Source organism: Balaenoptera ricei, chromosome 10 (genome assembly GCF_028023285.1).
Source record: "Balaenoptera ricei isolate mBalRic1 chromosome 10, mBalRic1.hap2, whole genome shotgun sequence".
In the NCBI taxonomy this organism is placed as follows: Eukaryota; Metazoa; Chordata; class Mammalia; order Artiodactyla; family Balaenopteridae; genus Balaenoptera; species Balaenoptera ricei.
Window position 1 is genome coordinate 34,986,842 of NC_082648.1, and position 13,602 is coordinate 35,000,443.

At 39.9% G+C, this 13,602-nt stretch overlaps 1 pseudogene; it reads left to right on the forward strand.

Moving 5' to 3' along the window:
• The first annotated feature begins 2,029 nt into the window (after window positions 1-2,029).
• LOC132373716 (N-acetyl-D-glucosamine kinase-like) overlaps window positions 2,030-13,602 on the forward strand; it is a 31,143-nt pseudogene continuing 19,570 nt past the window's right edge.

Here is a 13,602-nt window from a genome sequence, read left to right on the forward strand (position 1 = left end):
GGAAGAATTAACATTGTTAAAGTGCCCATTCTACCCAAGGCAATCCACAGATTCAGTGCAATCCCTATCAAAATACCGATGCATTTTTCACAGATCTAGAACAAATAATTCTTAAATTTGTATGGAAACACAAAAGACTTCGAATAGCCAAAACAACCTTAAAAAAGAAGTATGGGACAGGAAGTATTAAACTCCCTGATTTCAAACTATACTACAAAGCTACAGTAATCAAAATAGCATGCTACTGGCACAAAAACAGACACATAGATCAATTGAACCAAGAAGCAAACCCACATTTATATGAGCAATTAATCTATGACAAAGGAGCAAGAATATACACTGAAGAAAAGATAACTTCTTCAAGAAACAGTATTGGGAGACTGGACAACTACATTCAAAAGAATCTAACTGGACCACTTTCTCACAGCATATACAAAAATAAACTCAAAATGGATTAAAGACTTACATGTAAGACTGAAACCATAAAACTCCTAGAAGAGTATGCTCTTCTAGGCAACATACTCTTTGATGTCAGTGTTAGCAATATTTTTTTTTGGATCTCTCCTCAGGCAAGGGAAACAAAAGCAAAAATAAACAAGTGGAACTACATCAAACTAAAAAACTATTGCACAGAGAAGGAAATAATCAACAAAACCAAAAACCTGCCTACTGAATGGGAGAAGACATTTGCAAATTATATATCTGACAAGGGGTTAATATTCAAAATATACAACATGAAAAAAAGCAAACAACTCAATTAAAAAATGATCAGAGGACCTGAATAGACATTTTTCCAGAGAAGACATACAGCTGGCCAGCAAACACATGAAAATATTCTCACCATCACTCGTTATCAGGGAAATGCAAATCAAAAACACAATTAGGTATCACCTCACACCTGTCAGATGGCTATTATCAAAAAGACAACAAATAACAAGTGTTTGCAAGGATGTGGAGAAAAGGGAACCCTCATGCACTGTTGGTGGGAATGTAAATTGGTACAGTTGCTATGGAAAACAGCATAGAGTTTCCTCAAAAAATTAAAAATAGAACTACCATATGAGGGGGAATTAGATGAAGGTAGTCAAAAGGTACAAACTTCCAGTTATAAGATAAATGAGTACTAAGGATGTAATGTACAACATAATAAAGACAATTAACACTGACAATATTATAATGAAAGCTGTTGAGAGTAAATCCAAAGAGTTCTCATCACAAGGAAAAAGTATATTTTTTTGCTATTTCTTTAATATTGTATCCATATGAGATGATGGATGTTCACTAGACTTATTGTGGTAGATATTTCATGATGTAAGTCAGATCTTTATGCTGTGCACCTTAAACTTATATACTGCTGTATGTCAATTATATCTCAATAAAACGGGGGGAAAAAATCTTTCTTGCTCTAGTCCTGGAAATGGGCTTTAGAGCTAGAGTCTTAAGCTGGGACCACAAAGGGGGCTTTAGAAATCCAAGAACCTTATAATATTCACACAAAATTTGTGTTTCATGGGTTTCTCTCTCTCTCTCTCTCGGTGTAGGAATGGGGTTGTTGCAGGACTGTATCTGTGGTGTTGGCATGTTGGTGATCCCAGTTGCAGCAGAACATGTTTGCAGTGGCGGTGTAATGGCAGTGGGGGTAGTTCGAGGTCCATGTTCATGGTGTCCGTGCAGGGTTGGTGGTGGTTGCTACAGGACCATGTGGGGACCAGCTACGTAATTCACAAGGCCTAGTGCAAAGTGCAAATGTGGAGACCAGTGTTCAAAAATGATTAAGCAATCCAAGGCAGTGACAATAGAGCATTAAACCAAGTGTGAGCCCTTCTGAACATGGCACCCTGTGCAACTGCTCCGCTTGCAGACCCAGGAGGCAGGCCCTATTAGCAGTGTCAACAAGGTGCAGATGATGGTTGCTATAGGTCCACGTTTGTAATGTCAACAAGTACTGATGCTTGTTGCTGCAGGACCAAGTTAGTGAGGTGTTTGTGTTTGACGATGCACAGCCTAGCTCCTCATGACACTGCCCACCATGTTCAACTATTTCCAGGTGCCAGATCAGCTAGGAATCCTCACTCACCTATATTTGATAAATGCAGGTTTACTGGGTTTTGCTGTTAAAATTGCAGGAGGTGCTCAGCATGTAGCTCCCCTTTCTTGTTTTTTTTTTTTTTTTAGATACATTAGTGTTTTGTTGCTGTTGTTGTCATTTTTTAATTTATTTGGTTGCACTGGGTCTTAGTTGCAGCAGGCAGGCTCCTAAGTTGAGGCTCACGGTCTCCTTAGTTGTGGCTCTCCAGCTCCTTAGTTGCAGCACGTGGACTCCTTAGTTGCAGCAGGTGGGCTCCTTAGTTGTGGCATGCAAACTCTTAGTTGCAGCATGCATGTGGGGTCTAGTTCCCTGATCAGGGATCGAACCTGGACTCCCTGCATTGGGAGCACCGGGTCCTATCCACTACACCACCAGGGAAGTCCCCCCACTTTCTTGTTATACCTTCAGGAAGGCCGGGTGGGTGCTGGGCAGACACACCATGGCAATATTACCTGGGATTGACCAAGTCTTGTTCCAACGGGAGACTGGCCTTCTCATCCTGTGTGTGGGCTCATTATGGAAGAGCTGGGAGCTGCTGAAGGAAGACTTCCTTTTGGCACTGAGCCAAGGCAGAGATCCTGGCTCAGAACTGCTTCTCTACCTTCACCCTGATGAAGCTGTGGCACTTCTCTTCACTGGGCGGGGCAGCCTAGGGTTCAGACACATCCAGCACCCTCTTCTCCTGGACTACAGAGTTAATGCCATCACCTTCTGCTCTACAACTTCTAGTAGGGGTGCCTGGCCCTGGCTCCACCCACCTCCAAGCCCAGTAGACACTGGGTCCTGGAAGGGAGGAGACTTTTTCTCCTTTTCCTTAAACACATACACACACATACACACAAATAGAAGAAAATAAACACATTTTACCCACTTCCAAAAAAAAAAATGGGGTGGCAGCAGTGGCTTCAACAGCACTAAATTCCAGAAATAGCGGTGCAAACTGCATCTTCTAGTGCTTCACAGAAGTATAGCAACAGATTCCAAACCAGACACTTCTGTAAGGGTGGGTTTGGACACTTCTTCCTGGTTGCCTAGTCTCATTCCCGATTCTACAGCCCTCCCAGAGGTTCTGTGAGCTACCAATGTCTTAAAAACATAAAGTCTCTTTCCTATTTCAAAATCGGATTCATTTCTGTAGTTTATAACAGAGAACACCAACAGATATGTGACTTACGTGCATTTACTGGGAAGCGGGCTATGGCTTTCATCAGATTCTCACAGAGGTTCTCTGCTTTAGAACCAAACCTAACTGAATTCCGATGTCAACTCTGTCCCTTCCTTGCTTCATGTCCTACTTCCCTCTTATATAAAACAGGTTTAATAAAATCTACTTTGCAGGGCTTCCCTGGTGGCGCAGTGGTTGAGAATCTGCCTGCCAATGCAGGGGACACGGGTTCGAGCCCTGGTCTGGGAAGATCCCACATGCCACGGAGCAACTGGGCCCGTGAGCCACAATTACTGAGCCTGCGCGTCTGGAGCCTGTGCTCCGCAACAAGAGAGGCCGCGATGGTGAGAGGCCCGCGCACCGCGATGAAGAGTGGTCCCCACTTGCCGCAACTAGAGAAAGCCCTCACACAGAAACGAAAACTCAACACAGTCATAAATAAATAAATAAATAAATAAATAAATAAAAGAACGTGAATTTCTTTAAAAAAAAAAAATCTACTTTGCAGTATTTTCTGAGGAATAAGCAATAATTCAAGGGGGAAGTATCTAGCATACATGTACTTCATCAAGGTTAATTCCCTTTCTCTAGACTCCTTTAAACTATAAATTAAACTTAAGTTTCATTTTAAGAAAGGGGGTTGTAAGGTAGAGTTAAAAAACAAAGATCAGTGATAACACAAACGTACTTAATATTTGTTTAAAAAATCAGGTATTCTAAATTTATTAAAGATGTTTTGAAAATACAAATAAAATCTACAGAAAACTGAGATGAGATTAAAGTATTCTATAAACAATACAGGGAAAGATGAACAAAAAACTGGGCATAAGAATTAAATACCATTATAGTTCAAGATCGACACAAATGTTTCATTTCTGGGACTGATAGGTCAGGTGAAGTCCATATGCATAATATCACTGAATTTCAGAATGGCATTTGATAGAGTTTCATTATATTTGGTGACGACCTTGTTAGACATGAGATAAGACCTGTGCTGGAAGTGACTCCGTGTAGTGGGTTCATAACTGGTTGAATGACCAGAGTCTAAAACACAGATTATGGATTGAGGGAGCAGGGTTTCATGAGGCACATCATAGGGCAACTTCCTTGGTTGTATACACATGCTTCTTATTACTTTGGTGAGGCCAGTTGAATCAAGAAATACATAGTAAAAGCCTACTATATGCCGTGCATTGTACTAGGCACTGAATATACAATGGTGAAAAAGAGAGAGCACATGTTCACTCAAGAGAAGAAAAAGTTTCCGCCTAAGCCGTCAAAACCAGAATGGGCTGACTGGTGCAGTGAGGGTAATTGTGTTGAAACGTTCAAGCAGAGGCTCGTCCATGATCATTTAGGTGGATGTCTCCAAAGACCTTCATCCAGGACTGACCAGGTGTAGAAAGAGCGGGGACGATAAAAAATGAAGAAGAGATGTCCCTGCCTTCAATCTAATATCGTGCTTGACATAAAGAGTTGCATGGTAATTAGTAAGGCATGTTAAAATCATAGTGTCACTCAAAACTGTCCTATTTTGGAAAGATTCTTTCCCCTAAATATTAGCTTTTACAACTCCTCGTGTATTTTTTTTAAAACTATATTGCCAAAATATTTCGTATTTCATTTTTTTGCAATTAAAATAGCATTGATTTACGACCTAACATAAGCAAACACACACTCTGACTCTAAAAACTGAAAAGCTGTTCTCTCTGCATGCCACCATGGGAACCCATCCAATAATCAAGGCTCCACGTTTCCTGTAAAATGGACTCAGACTTTGCCTCCAGCTGTACAATATAGAACCCTGTAGACAACATTTTTAGAAGTCCAATGCACTATCCATTGCGCCACAGAGCCCGACTAGACAACATTTTTAAATTTGCCATTAAAAGTATAAGAACGTTTTCCAGACCCTACAGAAAACTACTCTTTCAGACAATGGGAATCACTTTTTTCATAGCACAAAACTGAAAAAGGCACTATAAGTCAGAAACTTTATACTCAGAGAGCACATGTATTCATTTATTTCAAATTCCATCTGAGAATGAACCGCAGCAGCAGTGACCTACAATTTGCTACAGACTGATTTAGTCTAAAAAGACCCAAAATAGCCTTTCTACTCAGCATACAGTATCTACTCATCTATTCTGAGAATCTAATCTTTGCTGCATACTTTCTCCAGGTATGGATATGCCTTTGTGATAGTCACTTGACTTTGATCACCAATTTGATAGTTTAGCCTCTACTGCAGAAAATGTTCTCCAGTTTAAATACCTCATCTTAAATCTATTACAGAAAACTGTAATAGATTAGTCAAAGCATGGCACTTTTATCTATTTCAGAATTTTTAGAGAATTGTAAGAATAAGACATTTTCAACTTGCTAATTTTCATGGGTTTTTTAGAAATAATAATAAACTGATTTTTATAATGGACTCAGTAAAAACAATAGTTTGCTAATCTTCTCCTTTATATCAGGGACTAAGAAAAGTAGGGGAGGGAAGAAACAAAGCACAATGGTTTTTAATATTTCTCTTGCATGAGGTAAGAACTCAGAATACCTTCCAAAATAAATGTTACCTACTTTTCAGAAATGGTACAAAAATTGGCACAATGTATAATCAATAGGGCCTGGAAGTTTTACTCTGTTATGCTGATTCTATGAAATTTCTTTAATTCTGTACAATATAAATCATCTAACAGTATTAAAATCAAATGTAATTTGAAATTAATGATGTGAAGAATTTATTTCAGTTATCATTTAATCAAACCACTTTCATAATTTAGCTAGTCACCTTGGCTTCCTAGAAACTAATGAAAGAAATAGCCTCCCAGTGGCAGGGGGGATGGATTTTGGCATCTGATCTTTTATTACAAATCAATCCCTGACTACCTCTATAAACTTGGACAAGTCACTTCACTTCCCTGGTTGCAGGTCCTTATCTGAAAATAGGTACATATTACCTATGTGCCTATCACCATTGCTATCACTGGCTATGGATTGGAGGTTCCAGTGAATCAAATTGGGTTTGATTAATTTGCTAGAGTGGCTCACAGAACTCAGAGAAACATTTTGCTTGCTATATTAGCAGCTTACTATAAAAAAGTATAACTCAGTAACAGCCAAATAGGAGATGCATAGGGCAAAGTATGGGGAAAGGGCCCAGAGCTTCCATGCCCTTTCCAGGCATGCCACTCTTTCTGAATCTCCACGAGTTCACCAACCTGTCCTTTTGGGTTTTTATGGAGGCCCATTACATAGGAATGCTTGACTAAATCATTGGCCATTGGTGATGAATTCAACCTCCAGACTCTCTACCGTCCCAGGAGGTCAGATTGTAGGACTGAAAGTTCCAACCCTCTAATCACCTGGCTTATTCTCCTGGCAACCAGCCCCCCCAATTAGGTGGGGTCCAAAAGTCACCTAGTTAACATAACAAGAGACACCTCAATAGCTCTCATCACTTAGGAAATTCCAAGAGTTTTAGGAGCTCAACTGGGTGAAGACCAAATATGTATTTCTTGTTACAAGTCAATATCATAGCACTATGCAGGATATACGCAAGGGGTGGACACAGAGAATAACAGATAGGGTCTTATTTATATGATATGATCAGAATTACAGTAAAGATGACAAGAAAATGGGATCACAAATATAAAACACTTGGCACATAAAAGGCATTCAATAAATATTATTACATTGCTTCAGAACAAGATATGGAAAAAATTCTGAAATACAAGTAGGTAGGATTTGAAATTTAAAGGAAGAGCAGGCTAGATATTTTCAAATTCTTTTCTATAAGATACTTAGAAAAACTGGATCAAATATAATAGTCATTCTTTCCAATGCATAGCTGAATTCATTAAAAAAAAAAAAAAAAATGGTATGGAAAATTCCCAAGGGCCAAATCTAAAAAGCAAGTTGTAACCCATAGTTGTAGGCTGACGCTGAAAGTGCAGTTGGCTTTAAAGAAGTTGACAGTTCCCATTTTCTAAATGCTTGGGTTTTAAGGGCAACCTCGAGACAGGAAACAAGACCTTGAACTTGCAAAATATAGGGATTTGGAGTTGAAGTCTCAGTGCTTACCCTCACTGAAAAAGAAGGCTAGAAAAAGGCTGTCTGCCTATCAGCAAAGAGGAAACACAAAGAGATTTGTCTGTCTTGGCACAGACTTTGGGTGTTTAAAAATTAAAATATCCTCTGAGATTCATAACTACAGGTTATGAATCTGCATTTGGGATTAAAATTCAGCCTCTAATTGGTTTGGGAAACCCCAAAACAGTAAATGAACATATAAAGTTCAGGCAAACGTGATAATCACAATCCAAAATTACAAAACACACCAGCCATGAGGAAAAATTAGCTGAGATAAGAGATTAGGCCCTCAAGAACTTCAGCTATTGGAAATATCAGATAGAGAATGTAAAATTAGAATGCACAAAAGAAGCATATAGTGACCCCAAAGTAAAAATCTGGAAAAGATTACACTGGTGCTGGGGTAGAACACACACAAAAACTTAATTAGAAATACAAATTAAGCTGAAAAATTATAGCAGGAATGGGTGACTGTAAAATATAATGGAATTGTCTGGAGGGTGTCTGAAATTTAGGCAGAGTCCCAAACTGTTTCTAATAAAATAAAATTCATATATCACAAATTTTTTAAAGTTTCAGGACTGAAAAATAAACTGTTGAAATAGTCTCTTCTTCAGTGAAACAAAGATTCCTGTGGATATAATATAATGTAATATAATAGGATGCCTGAGGACATCTTAGGCTTTCATTAGAACTTCCTTATTTAGAAATGAAACAGCTATTCATTTTACAATTTTGATCAAGGATAATTTTGACGAAGAACCGCTATTAGAAAAGGAGCTTCACAAAATTGCTATCTTGTTATGTAAGCCCAGGGTTGATCAGGAGTGTGCAAAAGAACAGATGTAAAAAATGTGGGTGTGTACAAATCGGGACACTGTCGTTTTGCCTCCCACTTTGTGTCTGCTGAGAAAGTAGTCTTGCATATCTGCCCCCAGGCTGGCATGAGCAGAGGAAGGGGAACAGGGAAGAAGCAGGACAGAGAAAGCACAAGTGGAGTCAGCACTTGGGCTACATGATATGAATAACATGACTTTTCTGTGTGGCTGTGTGAAAGTACTTGGGCTGGAATCCTCCAGCCAGAACAGCACCCAACGGAGCCATTTGCCAGGAAAGTGGTGTGGCAGTAAGAGGAGGTCAAGGGAAGAGGCTGATCTGGAACCAGAGATCCCACAACAGGGGACTTCGCAGTGGGGACCCCGTCAGAAAGCCGGCACCTGCACTCTGCAAGAAGTTATCATCTGCCATCAGCATTACCAGAAAAGCAACAAGGAGCAGATTATAATCATCCAAAGAAGACAAGGGGTGCTTTCCTTCCCTGCCATCCCTTCCCCAAGCTCTAGAAAGAAGACAGAGGAAGAGTAACAAGTCTGACCAGCACTGGGGGAGAGTTTTGGATCAGACATGAAATTGAAGTTTTTAACTGGACTAGATTATTTTAATAACAGAAACTGACCAGAAAGGTATAGGATTTGCCCAAGGTGTTGTTAGGAGGTTGGAAAGTAGTATTTGGCATAGAATTATTAAAGGCGGCTTGTACTCCAATGCTTTCCATGTCTCTGTATTGTAGTTAAAGTTGTGTAAAAAGCAGAGAACGATACGGTACTCAGTTTCCAATCCCTCCGTTAAATAGTAGACCTGCATTAGAAACGCCAATTTTTCTTGTGGATTGCAGTTTACAATCTATCTAGAGGGATGCGGTTCTCAGACTTAAACGTTAATGCAAAACACTTCACATAGGGACAAAGGGTTCAATGCTGAGTGTGTAGCACAGACTATGATTTGAGAGAAGGACAGTACTGTGAGCTACCCAGTCAGTTTCACGGACAATATAGGACCTAAGCTGTGCCCCGGAGAGATGGATATAATTTGCATTGATAAAGGGATGTTGGGAGGATTTTGCAAGAGGAAGAGGTAGTATGAGCCAAGGTGCAGAGGTGACAATCCAGGCATCATGCTCTTCCCGGCTACAATGGGATTTGTGTGAGGGAACAATGGGACAGAAATTTACAGAAAGAGTTCAAGGTCAGATTTCAGCAGCCAGGACATATCAGCCAAAGGAATTTGCATCTGATTGGATAAATAAGAAGAAACCATTAGTTTTGCACAAAGGCTTTTGAGATGATTGTCAAAGGAAGACAGAGAAAGAAGCATTTAGAAAAGGAAAGAAAACATTTATTTTCTAAGAGGGCAAGAGAGTCAGACTTCAGAAGAATTGTCTGGCCAAAGTATTTAAATTTAAAACCTGCAAAATTGCCCAGGTTACCAAGTTTACATTAGTCTGTCCATGAAGGAAAAACAGTAACTTTCTCACGTGATTATCATATTCAAAAACTCACGATGTATCTTCAGACACCAACATGGCAAATATCAAATATAAAATGGTTTACAGGAAATATTCAAGGTTTTGCTATGCAGGGGCCAAACCCAGTCAAGGTGGCCTCATTATTTTTGGTTTATGTCAGAGCATTACATGCTTTCTCTGACTGTCATATATGAAGTGCTTAATCATGTTGGGAGCAGGGTAAAATGTCACTTTTTGCTTCTACAGGATCAAAGTGGAATTTGAAGCCAGTAAACTTGACACTGGTGTTCAGTGGGGTTGTTGAGATGAGCAGATGTCTCTGTAGGTCTGAGCCGCTGTGTTTTCCAGCTTCACCACGAAGAAATTGAGGCAGAGGTGTCAACTGACGGCTCAATAACATATTCCATGACGAAGCTGGGCTGCAGTATGCAACTGACAGCATGGCTTTCCTTTCCACTTCTCCAGCCCTTCTGATTAGCCTGCTGAACCATTTTACTTCTCTTTCAATAATAACTACCAGCGACTTAATTCAAGTGTGGGTGTTTTGGAGTTGCTATCAACAAGACAAATGATACAAGCCTCACCAGCAGCGCCCATAATTCAGTTATTCTTAATTAGGCAGTGCTAATCTGAGGAAGAACCATCCTACAAGGTCCTTGATGCCTCCCTGGATATATCAGCATTATTGTCAGAGCATCTGCCTCCTTTATTGCTAGTTCCGAAACATATGATTTACTTCTTATTTTATTATATTGTGGGGTTTTCCCCCTTGAACCTGGAATGTGCAGTTGGTGTCCTGTTATTACATTTTCATCCGGCCACAGAAGGAGCAATGTGAGGTTACAAATATGCCTCTGTGGTGTCATACCGATTCAGACATTAAGAGATTCCCATTATTTCCGCTACCTGGCTGCATCTGCTTCTGTGTTGATGGAAGGAAGCTCTTTCTAAAGTCTTGACTGTATTGGTTTGGTCTTTGCTACACAATGGACTTTCTGCTGTTCAATAATTATTAAGTATAAAAAATATGATACTTCTCTATAATATGCTTTATAAAGCAGAGAATTTTTTCCATACATGTCATTCAAAGATGCAAATTCAGACCTTCTCATGTCTTCATTTGTGTCACAAAATGATTTTTTTTAACAGAATGTCGACTTGGATTTTTCTGTTATCCTGATATTGCTGTTAATTTAGTCACTCTTTGTACTGATCTGACATACACAGGAGGACCAAGTGCCAAAATAGATGTACAGCTCCACTCCTTTGAGATTAAAATTGCATCTGTGAGCACATTTATAAAACTGCATTAGGGCAGTGGGAGTTGGTGATGGGGGTAGGAGGGGAAGAAAGAAGGATAAATTATAGATGTTTTGGACTTGGGTGTGAAAAGGGTGTCTCAAAATGCTCTGAATAAAATTACATCTTTTTTGATATTTTTCCTTATATAAAATGTTTTTACTGTTCTTTGAAATTATGATAAACATGGTTACATCACAAGTAATATCTGAACAGGATTGAGAATACTTCAAAGGTGTTTTGCTCATCAACTGACATCTTAAGAAATTCATTTAAAAAAAATTAAATTGTACATTAACACAATGTAAATTAAAATACAAATAGAACTTCCCCTTTAAAAGTAATTTTTGAGAGCAAAGCTTGTCCTTGGAATTTTTGTCTTTTCCCCACTGGTGGCAGTTTTCCCCTCTGCTGGTTTGATGGCATTTTATTGAGAAGCATCGTGTTGTCAATAAACAGGGTGGTAACCCTGAGGTAGGAGGGACCCTCTGCCCAAACTGGATTCTGGAATGAGAAGTGTGTCAGTCACTACAGCCTTTATGGTGTGTGTGGTATAATACATATGCCATACAAGTTAACATCTTAACCGTGTTTAAGTGTACAGTTCAGTAGCGCCAGGTACATTCACATTACTGTGCAGCCCATCACCAGAACTCTTCTCATCTTTGAAACCTGAAACTCTCTACCCTTTAAACAACAACTCTCCACTCCCTCTTCCCCCAGCCCCTGGCATTTATGCACTTTTAAGAAACCCCTGTTTCATTTCCTTTCAATGCTGTCTGTCTGATCGTCCCCACCGGATTTCAGCTTCTGGGAATGAAAGGCATCGGCTTCGTCATCTTCGTTCTCTGCCCACGTAGCCCTCTTAGCTTTGTCACACTCATCTCCATGCTTCTCGCCATCCCTCTCCTCCTCCTCTTCAGATTACTAATCCTACTCAGTGCTCTGTGTCCTCCTTAGCATCCGTATTGGCAGGTGGAGCTCTTCCTTCTCCCCAAATTTCTATTCTTTTAGATTGACTTTGAGTCAGCATTTTTTTTAATTAATTAATTTATTTATTTTTATTTTTTGCTGTGTTGGGTGTTCGTTTCTGTGCGAGGGCTTTCTCTAGTTGCGGCAAGCGGGGACCACTCTTCATCGCGGTGCGCGGGCCTCTCACCATCGCGGCCTCTCTTGTTGCGGAGCACAGGCTCCAGACGCGCAGGCTCAGTAGTTGTGGTGCACGGGATTAGTTGCTCTGCGGCATGTGGGATGTTCCCAGACCAGGGCTCGAACCCGTGTCCCCTGCATTGGCAGGCGGATTTTCAACCACTGCGCCACCAGGGAAGCCCCCACATTTTAAACACAAGTTTAAAACGTTCCTGAAGGCTGTGCCAGCTGCAGTAGCAGGAGTAGCAGGGGTGTGTAGGCAGCTGTAGCAAAGCGAAAAAGAGGCTGAGGGGACAACCCGAAGACGGCGGCTTAGAGCACGCAGGCCAGACTTCATTCATGGAAACTACAACTTCCTCGGCCATCCTCCCGTTAATAGTCTTCCACCTTCCTTTCTCAACCACAGCTCTGCACTTCCACCCTCTTCAATCCACAGATGCTCCACCTTCTAACCCAGTGTTTACAAAAGCACTGCATCGAAGAAGTATTCTGAGGGTTAGGAGGTGGGGGAACGGCTTCTGTGAGTACAAATTTAGGAAATGCTGCATACTCTTCCCCTCTTGGAAATTCCCAATGTTCATTTGCATAATAAAAGCTCCGGCCAGTCTTACAGTGAAGAAATCAATGGAATTTTGTAATTTTGTCTAAAATAGCCCTTTCCAAATTATTTGACTGTGTACCTTATAACATGATGGTTAAGAACACAGGTTTGTGGATTCATGAAGCCCTAGATTCCAGGACCAACTTTGCACTTACAAACTACACCAAGTTACTTACCCTCTCTGGGCCTTGGTTTTCACATCAGTGCAATAGGTTAAATAACATCCAGCTTTTCAAGGAAAGAAGGAAGGAAGGAAAGGAGGGAGGGGAATCCTATAAACTCAACTCTATGATGACATGGATTCAAAAGTATAGATTTAACCTAAATATAATAGTAATAGCAAAAAAAGAATAAGTCAAGATCAAAAAGAACTACAAGGAGCTGATGAAATATTCCAGATTCAAAGAGGCTAAACAAACAAGACAATTTAACACAATGTATGAGCGTGGATTAGATCTTGAAACAGGAAAAAAAAAAAAAGCTATAAAGGACATTATTGGGACGATTGATAAAATTTGAATATGGGCTGTATTTAAAACAATAGAATAGAATTGTATCATTGTTAAATTTCTTGATTTAAATTATTGTACGATGGTTATGTAAGAGGATGTCCTTATGTCTAGGAAACACACACTGAAGTATTGAGGGTAAAGGAGACATAATGTATCCAACTTACTCTCAAATGGTTGAGGGAAACCTCAGAACCACAAGAGAGAGGGGCGGGGTGAGGGGAAATGATAAGGCAAATGAGGCAAAATGTAAAAGAATTAAGGGTATACAGGAGTTCCCCGTGCTATTCTTGTAACTTTTCTAGTTTGAAATATATCAAAATGAAAACTTACCTAAAATTCATGATAACAGATATAAACATATGTAATGGCTAGCTCAGGGCTCATCTT